Here is a 13505-nt window from a genome sequence, read left to right on the forward strand (position 1 = left end):
AGCACCAGAAAAGCTAAGTAACAAGATTGATAGTACCCATATCATTGCCAAATCCAACAGCACTTACCATTACCAGGCACTATTTAAGGAATTTTATTACATATATGAACTCATTTATTTTTTGTAAAAGCCTCTAGACAACAAGTACTACTTAGTATCCTTTTTTTTCAGGTAGGGAAACTGAGTTTAAGTAACTCGGGTCACACAGTTGCTGTAGAGGCAGAGTAGGATGGCCTGATAGCCAAGTCTCTCTCTGCTCTTTACCATCACGCTAATAACTTCACACATTCAGTGGCTACGCATTCAAGATTAGAGTCAGGAAAACTTGGACTCATATCCAAGGTTTTTCACTTTTAGTTGTGTGGCCTAAGTTTTATTATCATGTGTAGAGTGGAGCTAACTCTCTCACGGGATTATCAGAATGATTAAATAAGATCATACGTAAAGAGCACTTAACATAGCGCTTAAAAGGTAGTAAGTGACTACAAGTTTTTGCTCATTAGTACTATTCTGAATCCTATTCGGACTGTTAGCCTCATATCAATATTAAATAAATATCAACAATTATGTGTTTATCTCATAACAGCATACTGAAGACCATGCAAACAAAAAACAGACAGGTATGGAGCTCACACTCAGACATCTTAGAATCTGAAATTATTAATGCTGCTCTCAAGTTCAAAAAAGAAAGCACAGAAAAGTAGCTATTAGTGAAGTTTATGAAGTGAACAAAGGATTGGACAGGTCCATCAATCTGAAGAAGAAATGTGGTGATTGAGGAGGGAAGGTGAAGGTTGTGTGGGGGCTAGTGTGGGATATGCAGATGGAGACAGTACCTCCTCCAGCCATCCAGGGAAGACTTCAAAAAGTAATAACTAAGTGAAACTCTAATGGTGAGGAAGAAGATTGTACAACTTTTGAGAGGAGAGAAACAGAAGGAAATTTCCACATCTCCTTGTGAAGGGACAGAGGACTGAATTTCCTGAGTTTTCCTCACTAGGTGATTTGCTTAACAAATTGAGCTAACATCATTCCCACTTTGTGCCTTTTCAAATTATCAGGATTTCATGAGCCATCTGTTCTTCCAAGCCATCTATTGGATATCCTAGATTCTTAAGGGCAAAATATGTGTTCATCTTCCCTAGCTTCCAGCACAGTGCCCAGAATTTAGTATGTGTTCAGTAAATTATTACTTGATGAACTTTGGTGACCACATGTAGTGAATATTCCTACATTCTAATAGGTCCTGCATGCCTATGTGTCACACTGTTATTAATTTCAGCATCTTTCTACCACCATCATCTTACTTGATGTGGTCACAATTACAAAGAAATATACTTGTTTTCTCTGCAGGAAACAAAAACAAAAACAAAAACCTCTGGCACCATGATTAACACAAGTTCACGTACACATATGACTGGCAGCCCCTAATAAAAGCCTCCCCAAAAAAGCCCACAAAACAAAAACCATCAGAATGTTGGAGAAAAGAACTTGCTCACAGATCTCAGCAAACTAGTTGAAAAGTCTTTATGGAATTGTTCTACCAGCCAAAAAGTAATTCTGTATTGACATGAGTTTGGACAAAGTTAACAAAGGATTTTTCAGCCCCCAATTTAACTTCAGAGCATTCACATTAAGGCAAATGACCATAGTAGCTTTAAAGTTTTAATGTACATATTCTGCATGAATGGAAAATTGTTAAATGAGGAGGAAAAAAACCATTCTGATATAATTCCTGCTTCATTTAATACAGGGTACAAGAAAAACTAACCTTTCTGAAATACTTTATTCTTATTCAATGAAAAGCTCTACTTTTACCTTTCCCTCAAATATTGGTATTTATAATTACTTTTCTTTGTACTTTTAAAAGAAAGACGTAGTCTTAAGAAAAGACCCAAAATGAGTTATATTTTGTTCATTAACATTGGTCATTCACATTCTTAACATCAGATATGCCATTGTAAAGTTAATTCCAATTCAGTGGTTTCAGAAAAGAGTTTTTGTTGTTGATAATAACTACTAATCAGGTTTAAGCATAAAAATGAAGAAAGTGCAGGCATTTTTTTTCATGATCACCACATTATATAATGCAAATAATTTTTCCAATCTAATTTTTTAGCTTTTTGATAAAATTAATTATATTTTAGGGGAATTCTAACTTTTTTGCATTAGATATATTACTTATAGAAATGGATTATTATATGCTAAAAATATTGGGACTAACAAAACACAAATGGTTTACATGTCAGAAAGTTTTACAAAGAAGCATTTACGCTGCCTCTGTTCTAATCATCCAACAAAAGACTTTAGTTCAGTGTGGGTTCCAATTTACCCTTCTGATTGGATGCCCCTAGTAAACACTAGTGGCATTCATTTAGGAGCAACGTTACCCAATCAATCCACTTAGGAGCCAGTACTGCGCAGTTCCCTTTACTCTCAGGAGTTGAATAGCCTCATCTCCTACTTCACAGGAATAGAGATCTCAACTTTCTAGTACCAAACGCATCTTTTGGAGGTGAAACAGGTCTGTTTCTCCATATTGGTATGTCCCTTCTCCAAGTAAGGCCAGTTCCTCAGCTTATATTGTGGGCCCATTTCCTCTTGCCTTTGCTAGATTCTTACTTACACAATCAAGGACCTCTTCTCCTGCATTTTTCTTCTCTTTCTACTTAATGATTTTATTTCATCAGTTTAAATGGTTTGAAGTCTCCATCATCCTAAAATACTATCATCTTATCTCACCTGGACTACTGCTCAAGCCTTCTAACTAGCCCTGTCTATATCCAAAACTGACCTTCAATCCATTCTTCACACCATAACCAGAATAAGCTTTTCCAATTGTGGTCTGCTTGTTTCGTTCTCTAGTTTAAAACCTTGTGATGGACTCCCACTACTCTCATGATAATAAAATACTCGATGTATTCTCTAAGGCTCCATGTGATCTGGCCTAGGCATGTCTTCACAGCATCCTTCTCTTCTTTCCCTTCACACCAATCTTCTTTAGTATTCTCAGTCGGTCTAAGAGCACTCTCTTTACTTTCTTCATTGCTTTTATCATAAGTTTTACATATTTATTTTTGGAGTACTTGATTATATGTCTCCTCAAAAAAAAGTTTTTAAAACTATCCCTCAGCATTTTGCTCACACATAGCTGGTGTTCCCTTGCACGTCTATTGGAGAATGTCTGAATTAGGGATATTATATTTGTAATTAATCAGCTAAAACTATGGGAGATGAGCTCAGCTAGCATAAGTAGAGAAGCAGATCCAAGAAAGCACGCTGAGAGAGCTACCATTCCTAGATAACCAAGAAGAATATGTAAGGTAGTTAAGATTATAGGAAATTGAGCCAATGTGGCATATTTCGGGGAGCTCTGAAAGGTATTTTCTTAGCATAGGCTATTTTTCCCCCAATTTTACCTGTTTCTCCTTAATTATTATTATAGAACAGAGCATGAAGTTTCTTATGGATATACTGTCATCCTTTCCCTTTTGAGTAGAGACTCACCTCATAGCCTAAGGTGAAACAAATACCAACTTCACTTGTTTTCACTGACATGCAATAGAAAATAATCATCAAGTTTACTCTGTAGGTCCCCAAGGCATGGTTCCCTCAGGAACTGGCAGCACAGGTGTGTCACACACATTATCTAGCAGGTGCAAAATCTTCACTGTCTGAGAGGCTGGTAGGATATGGGTAAAAGACCCACTTGGGGGATCCCTGGGTGGCACAGCAGTTTGGCGCCTGCCTTTGGCCCAGGGCGCGATCCTGGAGACCCGGGATTGAATCCCACATCGGGCTCCCGGTGCATGGAGCCTGCTTCTCCCTCTGCCTGTGTCTCTGCCTCTCTCTCTCTCTGTGACTATCATAAATTAAAAAAAAAAAAAAAACCCACTTGGGTCTATGACAAACCTCTGCTTTCTGAAAATCACATGCCAGTCATCCACCTCCCTTCTCCAAGAAAGGGTAGCTTAAGAATCTCAATAAGGAGGCAGCAAGAAGCCAGCAAGAATACCGAACCTCATAAAAATGATGCCAGATCAAATAGAAGTACTCACTTAAATACAAATTTCAGATAAAAAACAAATAATTTATAATGTAAATATGTCTGTGCAATATTTAGAGTTAAACCTTTAAAAGTATTCATTTATTAGAAATTCAAATTTACTGTATATTTATTTGTTGAATCTGATAGCCCTAACCAAAGTCCACTCATTGATTCATTTATTTCATATTTGAGTGCCAACTGTGAGCTAGTCTCTGTTCTAGCTGATAAGGCTCAGCAGTAAACAAAACAAAATCCTTCACCAAGTTTTTAGTCCATAATGAAGACCAAACCTAGGTACCTGTAAAATCTGGCAGGCTGCACTATCTAAGAAGTGACCCCAACCCACTACTCCGCACAAGATGTCTCCATGAAAAGTACAATTAGTCTCCCCTCGAAGACTTGCAGTCTCCTTATTAAAATATTCTTTTCCTAAGCACATGGGTGGCTTAGTCCATTATCAACTGCTGATATGCCTTTTACCCCCAGAATTTCTGGGCACTTTAGCAGCCCCAAAGCAGGTGGGGGTGAGGGTTGGGAGGAGGGCAGAGATCTCATCACTGAAGCAGGGCTAGCACCAGAACCTACTCACCACCTCTTGAAGATTCCATCCCTATGGGAGGTGTGAACTGTACCCACACCAACAGCAGGATCTGAGTCTCTAGGGAGTGACTGCCTGCCTAGAGGCTCTTTACAGTAGGGTCCACCCACTCCTTCAATAATCCAATGTGCATCTGAGGCTGCAGAATTTAGGGTCTGGATCTCCCTATTGCCACACCTAGCTACTCCCAGGAAACCAGCAGGTTTTCTCATGTGGACTCAGGGCTGGTTCTGATATGTTCACTTGCCTTGCCTCTCACTGGTCCAGAACAATGGCATGCTCTTCCTCTCAGACACTGCCCCCCTTCTTCCTAGAAATCCATGCTTTAAGGGTCCTCAAGTCTTTCCTTCTAAATACACAAAATAGAAAGAATCTGAGTATACTCACTCTTCTACATGAGCAGGGCTACTGCTAAGCAATACCCAGGTACTCTTCAACTTTTTCAACATCCAGGTACTCCTATCCTTTCCAGGGGAGACTGGCAGGGATTCCAAGGAGACCAAAACCCAGGTTGGAGAAATTAGCAGTTTCCCTTCTAGGGTTCCAAAGCACTTTCCTGGCTCTTCTTTCAGGAGAGAGAGAGAAAAAAAAAAGATACAAATGTAGTTTCTAGATGTTAAAATCCTCCATTTTGACTAATTTTTAGAATTAGAAATAAAGCTGAATGGATCAAGGTAATGTGACCTGCCATACATTCAATGGAAAACTGTTCATTTTTTAAATAATATTTTACTTCACAGGTCTTAGTATTATCTCTTACATGTAATAATTCATAGCTATCTACATATAATTTTTTAAAATTAGAGGTTGCCTTACTCAGAATTTTCATCATGAGCAAAATCATTAGGAAGACCTTTCAATTCACACGTCACATGCCACAGCTAACAGTTTTATCAGAGTGAGTCAAAATAAAAATTAAATAAAATAAGCTCCAGTCTCAAAAGGCCTAAATCTAGGATTTCAGTGCAGTAACTATGACCAATAAAGATACTTTTATCTCCCAGCAGAGAAAACTGACACCCAGAGAGGCAAACATACAAGATCCCACAACTAGCTTATCATGCATTTAGCAACACTTGAGTTGACAACTCTGACATGCAAGCCCTAGGATAGCAAGTCCAAGGATGAAGACATTGTACATAGAATAATCTGCTGGAATTAGGACCCAGGTCTCTACAAACCCAAGCCAAATTTTTTTCCTTCCCTGGAAGACAGGCTGTTGCAATGGCTTCTGCTCCCTTTGGGACACTGAACTGGAATGACATTTAATGCCTGGTTTGAATTAGCAAATACCTGGCCAAAATCCCACACTCTGAGGGCTTCATTTACTGTCAAGGGGTCACTTGCACACCTATAGATGAATAACCTCTGTTTAGAAACAAAGGAGGTTTAGAAAATTAATTATTTCCAATCATACAAATAACTTTGAATCCAATCGTATTATCAAATCCCCACATGACTTTGAATGCTTTCTCCTTCATTTCAAGTCTCTGCTAAATTATGTATGCCCCAGAGCATGAAAATGCAGTGCATAAATAAAAAACAAGTTGTCGGGCTTTTTTGGGGGGGGGGGTTGTTCGTTTTGTTTTTTTCCTGTGCTGTTGAAGAAATGTCAATTTGCCACATCATTTAGCAGCAGAGAAGAAAGCTACAGATGGGATAGGGGGAACATGAGCAATCAGCCTGATCACTTGGGAAAAAACTTGGAATTTCTAACCAAAGTGAATTCTTTACTGTTTCAGGGGAAGGTCTTATTAGCATGTAGATAAAATAGGAGGCCTGAAGAATTCCTTCCCTGAAGCAATTTATTTCTATAGTATTTACTTCTCCTTCCCTCCCACACACTGACCCCTTTGTGCTATCCACAACACCAATCATCATCACTGTCATCTTGGGGTTTCCTTTTTAAATGTGTTTTTCTCCTAATTAATTGATGTCCCAAGCTGAGACAACATCCAGATTCCTTATCTAACTTGGCAAGCAAGAATACAGGTCTTTGAACTACACAGAAGAAAATGCATATGGACGCACCACCAGAGGACAGAGCAGGAGGAAGACATTTGCTTCCGTGGAAAAGTCCTTAGGCTTAGGTTTAGGAGAGCTGGATTCTGGTTCCAGATCTGACATTCAAATGTAAACATCTTCAGAACTAAATTATTCACCCTGTACATTTACTCTCAATGCAAGGCACATGAGAGGTGCTAAAGCCACATCTTCTGTCAAATTTATCTCGCAACAGAGACCTGCTCCACTGAGCATAGACCTTTATTGTCTCCCACCTATATCTCATTGATTTCCTGTTCTAAGTGTTCATTCATGGTTTTAGTCATTGAATTTTCACTGGTTTGCTCATTCATCAAATCTAGACTAGCCTCCTTCCTTACCATCTACCCTTCCCCACCAGATCATCCTTAACAAGAACTCAAATTCCACCTCTGGACAGCTTCAGTTCCAATGTCACTGGCCTCCTCTTGCTCTGAAGTCCTCACTCCTTCTGCTAGTGTCACATGTTTTTTTGCTTGGTTATATAACGTCTCGTGTTATTGTTTTAGAATTTTTTGCATTATTTATTCATTGCTTCACTAGGTTTGCCTTGACTCCCATCTGAGCTCTGAACTCTTACTCTATATAACTGAAAGTCCTACCTTTTTTTGGTAAGATTTTATTTATTTATTCATGAGAGACACAGAGAGAGAGAGGCAGAGACATAAACAGAAGGAAAAGCAGGCTTTCTGTAGGGAGCCTGATGTGGTCCTTGATCCCAGGATCCTGGGATCAGAACCAGAGCCAAAGGCAGACGCTCAATTGCTGAGCCACCCAGGTGTCCCAAAAGTCCTAGTTTCTCATTCCAATTCTCAACTACTCCCAACCACTCTGGGCAAAACCAACAATCTTGCATTCTCTTACATAAAAAAATATAAGATCTTTAAAATTGCTTTCAGTATGTAAGTCTGAGATTTTCTTTACTGTTTAAAACTTCAGATTTGGGGACACCTGGGTGGCTCAGCATTTGAGCATCTGCCTTAGGCTCAGGGCGTGATCCCTGGGGTCCAAGATTCACGTCCTGCATCCAGCTCATTGCAGGGAGCCTACTACTCCCTCTGCCTATGTCTCTGCCTCTCTCTGTATGTCTCTCATGAATAAATAAATAAAATCTTTAAAAAAAATGTTTTTTAATTCAGATTTGTTCCTTTGAGTTTTATTATTATTATCACTCCATTCAATTCCTAGCATAATTTTAGCATATCATACAGTTGTCCCTTGAACAACATAGGTTTGAACTGTGCAGGTCTACTTATTTTCAGATTTTTTTCAAGAAATACACTACAGAACTGTAAATGTATTTTCTCTTATGAGTTTCTTAACATTTTATTTTCTCTAGCTTACTTTATTGTAAGAATATAATATAGGACATATAAATATTGTATTAACTGACTGTTATCAGTAAGGTTTCTGGTCAACTATAGGCAATAGTTTTGAGGGACTCAAAATTTATACATGGATTTTTGACTCTGTATGGGGTCAGCATTCCTAATCCCTACATTGTTCAAGGGTTTCACTCAAGGAGAAAGTTTAAATGAGGCCAGTGAGATCATTTCCTTGGCTACTTTGTGGAAGTGCCAGAATTCCAAGGAGGTATCTTTGGAAATGTTCCTTAACTTCTAAGCCTTTTGCTGTTAAGCTATGAGCTTCCTCAAAATGTCTTCTTTTTCCTTCTTCAAAGCACAGGAGAGGAGGATATAAACATAGCTCAGTACTTATAGCAAGAAAAGGTCTCCCTAAAAATCCATCTTCAAAGCTTATGATTTTCAACCAATGAGAAGCAATTCCATTACCTCCAAAGGCCATGAGTCTTCTGTGTTTTTAAATCAAAGGAAGGCATGACCTGTCACACAACACAAGCCAACAACATGACCCAACTTAAGAAAAAAGAAATGAAATGATCAACAATTGCAGTTTGCAATTTGGAAAGAGAGAGGGAATCTGATAATCCTGACATGTTCCTCATTTTCTGCTTGAGGAAAAAATAAAGGGTATTTATGGGAACTGTCTTGTGTTATTAAATTGAGATGATTGCTTCAGCCCTTATAAAATGTTTTGTAATATTAATTTTTCACTAATGACATTTTTAATATACTCCATGATAAATCCATGCCAGAGTCTATCTCTCACCAGTGTGGTGCACAGGGCTGGAATAAGCATGACCCCAGCCTCTTACACAGATTTGAGTCATTTATTACCCAATGCCATGGCCAATTTGCATCTCTGATCCACAAACAATCTTTCTCCAGCTGTTACCTCAATTTGTCCTTGCAATGATTTTCATCAGCTCTGGAGAAATTTTTGTAATATAGCTGTGCAAAGTATTACTAAGAGTGGAGGTAAGGGAATGAAGAGGGATTGTGTGTCCTCCACCAGAGAGCACTTGGTGAGTCTGCAGTCAGCTTCCAGGGGACACTCACAAGGGCAGGCCCTTTGGCCTTCAGAACCTGTGGATCCCCCAGTCAGAGACAGCAGCCCAAAAGCTACTTGTTCATAGGATCCTGCTGAATTTAGAGGAGCCATACTTAAAATTTTACTATTATCAAGGAAATCAGATGGCTCTGTAAAACCAGGGCTTTGAAGTTTGAGAGGAAATTTAAAAAGCAACTTTAGATAGGTGTACTAGCTTGGATTCGAACCAATAACTCATCTGCCACATGAAGGAAGAAAGGAAAAGGAGGAGAGTAAGAAATACATGAAGAAGATGCATATTGGAGGCATTCTCTGGAATGCTTGTCAGCCCCAAAGTCACATGCACTGATAAAACCAGCTACTAGTTGTTAAGTGAAATGTATAGAAACATTTGAAATTGGTTTATCCACGATTTTATAGTTTTATTCATTTATTTATTCTTCAAGTATCCATTGCCAGATACTGGGGTAGGCATAGGAATCCATGTATGATTAATTGTTCAGAAAGCATCTTATATGTAAATTCCATGAGACTGAATACCTTTTAATTACTACTAGACCCACAAGTGTGGCAGAGAGTATGTCTGATGAAAAAGAGAACCAGAAAATGAGGGCAGGAGAAAGCTGATTTTCATTTCCAGGATCTAGGAAAATATCTGATCCAGAGTTGAGGCTCAGTGAATTTTAGTTGCTACTTATACATAAAATGGAATTAGCATTCTTTGAGAGAGAAAGAAAGAGAGAGAGGGAGAGAAGAGTGAAAGAGAGTATACACACATGAGTTGGGGGGCAGACAGGGAGAGGGAGAGAGAGAGAAAATCTTAAGCAGGCTCCATACCTACCCAATGTGGAGCCTGACACGGACTCCATCCCACGACCCTGAGATTATGACCTGATCCAAAATCCAGAGTCGGATGTTCAACTGACTGAGCCACCCAGGTACCTCATGAATTAACATGATTGATTCCCAAGAATACTAATTATATGACTTGATTTATTAGTGTTCAGGTTGGATAAAAAGATCTTAACAGAAAAAAAAATATGCTTCCATTTATATTTACTCAGAATGAAATGAACCCAGGTAGCAGCTGCTCTTCTCCAAGATATATTTTTGTATATGCACAAATATGCTTTGGCAAAATCACTGAAGTAGTCCCACCTCCAGGGAAGGTTGTAAAGAAAGTAAACTCTGTTTAACTGAATGCAAACAGGACTGCTAGTCAGAAGTGTAGAATGCAGGACAGACAGATGGAAGAGGGTAGGAAGGGCATTCAACAGGTTATTTACGTTTTCTTTAAGCCTCATTCCCAGAACATTATCTGCCCATTCTGGAATTACTTATTGAGGCCTTGCTGTGTTGAAGGAACTGAGCTAGAAGGGACACATCCTGCAGTCAAAGACCCTGTGGCCAAGAAGGCCCCAGATAGAGGGGGTAACAAGATGCACTAAGAAGCTCTGTAGGAGTGCAAGGACACAGCCCCCAACCTAACCCGGGGGCCAATGATCAAAAAAGGATTTCCAGAGGAGGTGATGCCTCAGCCAGACATTTTAAAGAATAAGACGCAATAAGAAGGCACCTGGGTGGCTCAGTTGATTGAGTATCCAACTCTTGATTTTGGCTCAGGTCATGATCTCAGGGTCCTGGGATGGATCAAGGCCCACACTGGGCTCCGCACTCCCTGGGGAGCCTGCTTGAGATTTTCTGTCTCCTTCTGCCTCTGTCCCTCCCCTCACTTCTGTGTGTGTACTCTCACTCTTTCTTTCAAATAAAAAATAAATAATTTTTTAAAAAATGCAATGACATAAGTTAAAGTAAGCCAAGCAGGAGTGAACAAGCCCACAAAGCAAGAGAGGGTGTTCCAGAAGAGAAAACAGCACATGGCACACAGCACAGGGTAGGAGAGATCAGAATAGGTTTAGGAATCCTCAGAGGAATTTCATTTGTCCAGCCAGTGGGTGGAAAGAGGCTGCCCTGGACCTCTGAGTAAGGACATGATTGTGGAAGATTTGGGGGCCATTCCAAGGAGCCTGCATCTTAACCTGAAGATAACAGGAAGTTTCACTCACATGCTGAGGTAAGCACAAAATGGCTGGTGGCAAATACAAAGTAGGCCATTGCAAAACTGGCTCCTCTCTAAAGCATGCTACAAACCATTTAAATACACAGGATTTAAATAAATAAATACACACATACATACATACATACATACATACATACATGCATACTCAGAGTTCATTCATCTCAAAAATACTGTCTGAGCACATGGGCAGATCATGTGGGGAATTCAAAGGTGAGATGACATGGCCTTCAAGGACCTTACCATCCATGAAGGAAAGTAGAATACTGGATCATAGCTGTCCCTAGAGGAATACAGAGAGCACTAGAAATCAAATTAAGAGGAAATTACCTCCAGTTTGGGGATCAGGAAATGCCTCATGGAGAAGAGAACCTGGAAAATACTACCCTAAGGCCCTGGCTCCCAAACCTGAATATACATCAAAACCACCTGGAAGATTTAACTATATACTACTAGTCTCCATCTCAGAGTTTCTGATTCACCAGATCTTGAGTAAAGCCCCCAAATTTATACTTCTCATTCAATCTTAGCTGAGGCTAACTTTGCTGGTCTGGGGACAAGTCTTTGGAGAACGTTTGCTCAAAGTAAAAGTAGGGAACTGGTCCAACAGAGATGAGACCATAGTCATCAGATGAAGAGGAAACCATGTACATAAAGGCACTTGGTTAGAAAAGCAAGGCTATATCCTAGTTAGAAAAACAAGGCTATATCCTGGTTACAAGTTGGGGTAGAATGTAAGAAATATAAATATATAAGATAGCATCAAACACAACATTTGCAAACTAATTACCCAATCAACTCCAGTTAGCTGAGAGCAATTGCAATGACAAAAGGCATGGCTTCTACGGGAGCTGTACCTTTCCTCCTAAATTTTCTATCCTTCAGCTCTCCTGGCTCACCAGGTCTGCTCTGCTCTCTAAACTGAAACAACCCATTGGTACCAACCAACTCAGCCATGGTGTGCATTACTGATCCCTTTCCTCTAAAAAAAAAAAGGAATTTTTTAAATCCCTGTAGTTTAGAAGGATAACCTCCAAATTCATTCTATGATGTCAGCATTACCCTGATACCAAAACCAGATAAAGATAGTAAAAAAGAGAACTACAGGCCAATATCTTTGATGAACGTATATGCAAAAAATCCTCAACAAAATACTAGCAATCAGAATTCAACAATACATTAAAAAAGTCATTCACCAAGATCAAATGAGATCTACTCTTGAGCTGTAAGGGTGGTTCAATATTCTCAAATCAATCAACATGATATATCACATCAATGAGAGAAAGGATAAGCACCATATGATCATCTCAACAGATGCAGAAAAGGCATTTGGCAGTACAACAACATTCATGATAAAAACCCTCAACAAAGTAGGTTTAGAGGGAACATACCTCAACATAATAAAGGCCATACATGAAAACCCCACAGCTAACATCATCCTTAGTGGGGAAAAACTGAAAGCTTTTCCTCTAAGATCAGGAACAAGACAAGGATGTCCATTCTTTCCACTTCTATTCAACATAGTACTGGCACCCCTAGCCACAGCAGACAACAAAAAGCAATAAAATTATCCAAATTGGTAAGGAAGAAGTATAACTTTCACTATTTGCAGATGAAAGATACCATATATAGAAAACCCACCAAAAATCTGCTAGAACTGATAAATTTAGTAAAGTTGCAGGATACAAAATCAATGTACAGAAATCTGGTGCATTTCTATATGCCAATAATGAAGCAGCAGAAAGAGAAATTAAGAAAACAATCCCCTTTATAATAGCACCAAAAATAATAAAAATACCTAGGAATAATAAAAATAATAATAAAAAAAAAAACAAAGAGGTAAAAGACCTGTATTCTTAAAACTATAAAACAGGGATGAAAAAAACTGAAGATGACACAAAGAAGTGAAAAGATATTCTGTGCTCATGAATTGGAAGAACAAATACTGTTAAAATGTCCATACTGCCCAAAGCAATCTACATATTTAATGCAATCCCTATTGGGACGCTTGGGTGGCTCAGTGGTTGAGTGTCTGCCTTTGGCTCAGGGCATGATCCCAGAATCCCTGGATCAAGTCCCACATCAGGCTCCCTGCATGGAGCCTGCTTCTCCCTTTGTCTATGTCTCTGCCTCTCTCTCTCTCTCTCTCTCATGAATAAATAAATAAATAATCTTAAAAAATAAAATAATGCAATACCTATCAAAATACCAACAGCATTTTTCACAGAACTAGAACAATCCTAAAATTTGTATGAAACTACAAAAAAGCCCCAAATAGCCAGAGTAATCTTGGAAAATGGAAAACACACAAATCTAGAGTCCACAAG

The 13505-nt window shown here is 39.0% G+C and overlaps 1 long non-coding RNA gene across 2 annotated transcripts in view; it reads right to left on the bottom strand.

The window, feature by feature from the left end:
• The window catches only part of LOC102151928, a 48128-nt gene that overhangs the window by 26701 nt on the left and 7922 nt on the right, over positions 1 to 13505 (bottom strand). Inside the window, exon 2 of one of the 2 annotated variants that reach the window (XR_005357725.1) lies at positions 5034 to 5208. The exons of the other annotated variant lie outside the window; for it this stretch is intronic. This is a non-coding gene — a long non-coding RNA (uncharacterized LOC102151928). The remainder of the gene's footprint in view (positions 1 to 5033; positions 5209 to 13505) is intronic. 2 annotated transcript variants of the gene reach the window in all.

The sequence above is a fragment of the Canis lupus genome, chromosome 4 (genome assembly GCF_011100685.1).
Source record: "Canis lupus familiaris isolate Mischka breed German Shepherd chromosome 4, alternate assembly UU_Cfam_GSD_1.0, whole genome shotgun sequence".
NCBI classification, from domain to species: domain Eukaryota; kingdom Metazoa; phylum Chordata; class Mammalia; order Carnivora; family Canidae; genus Canis; species Canis lupus.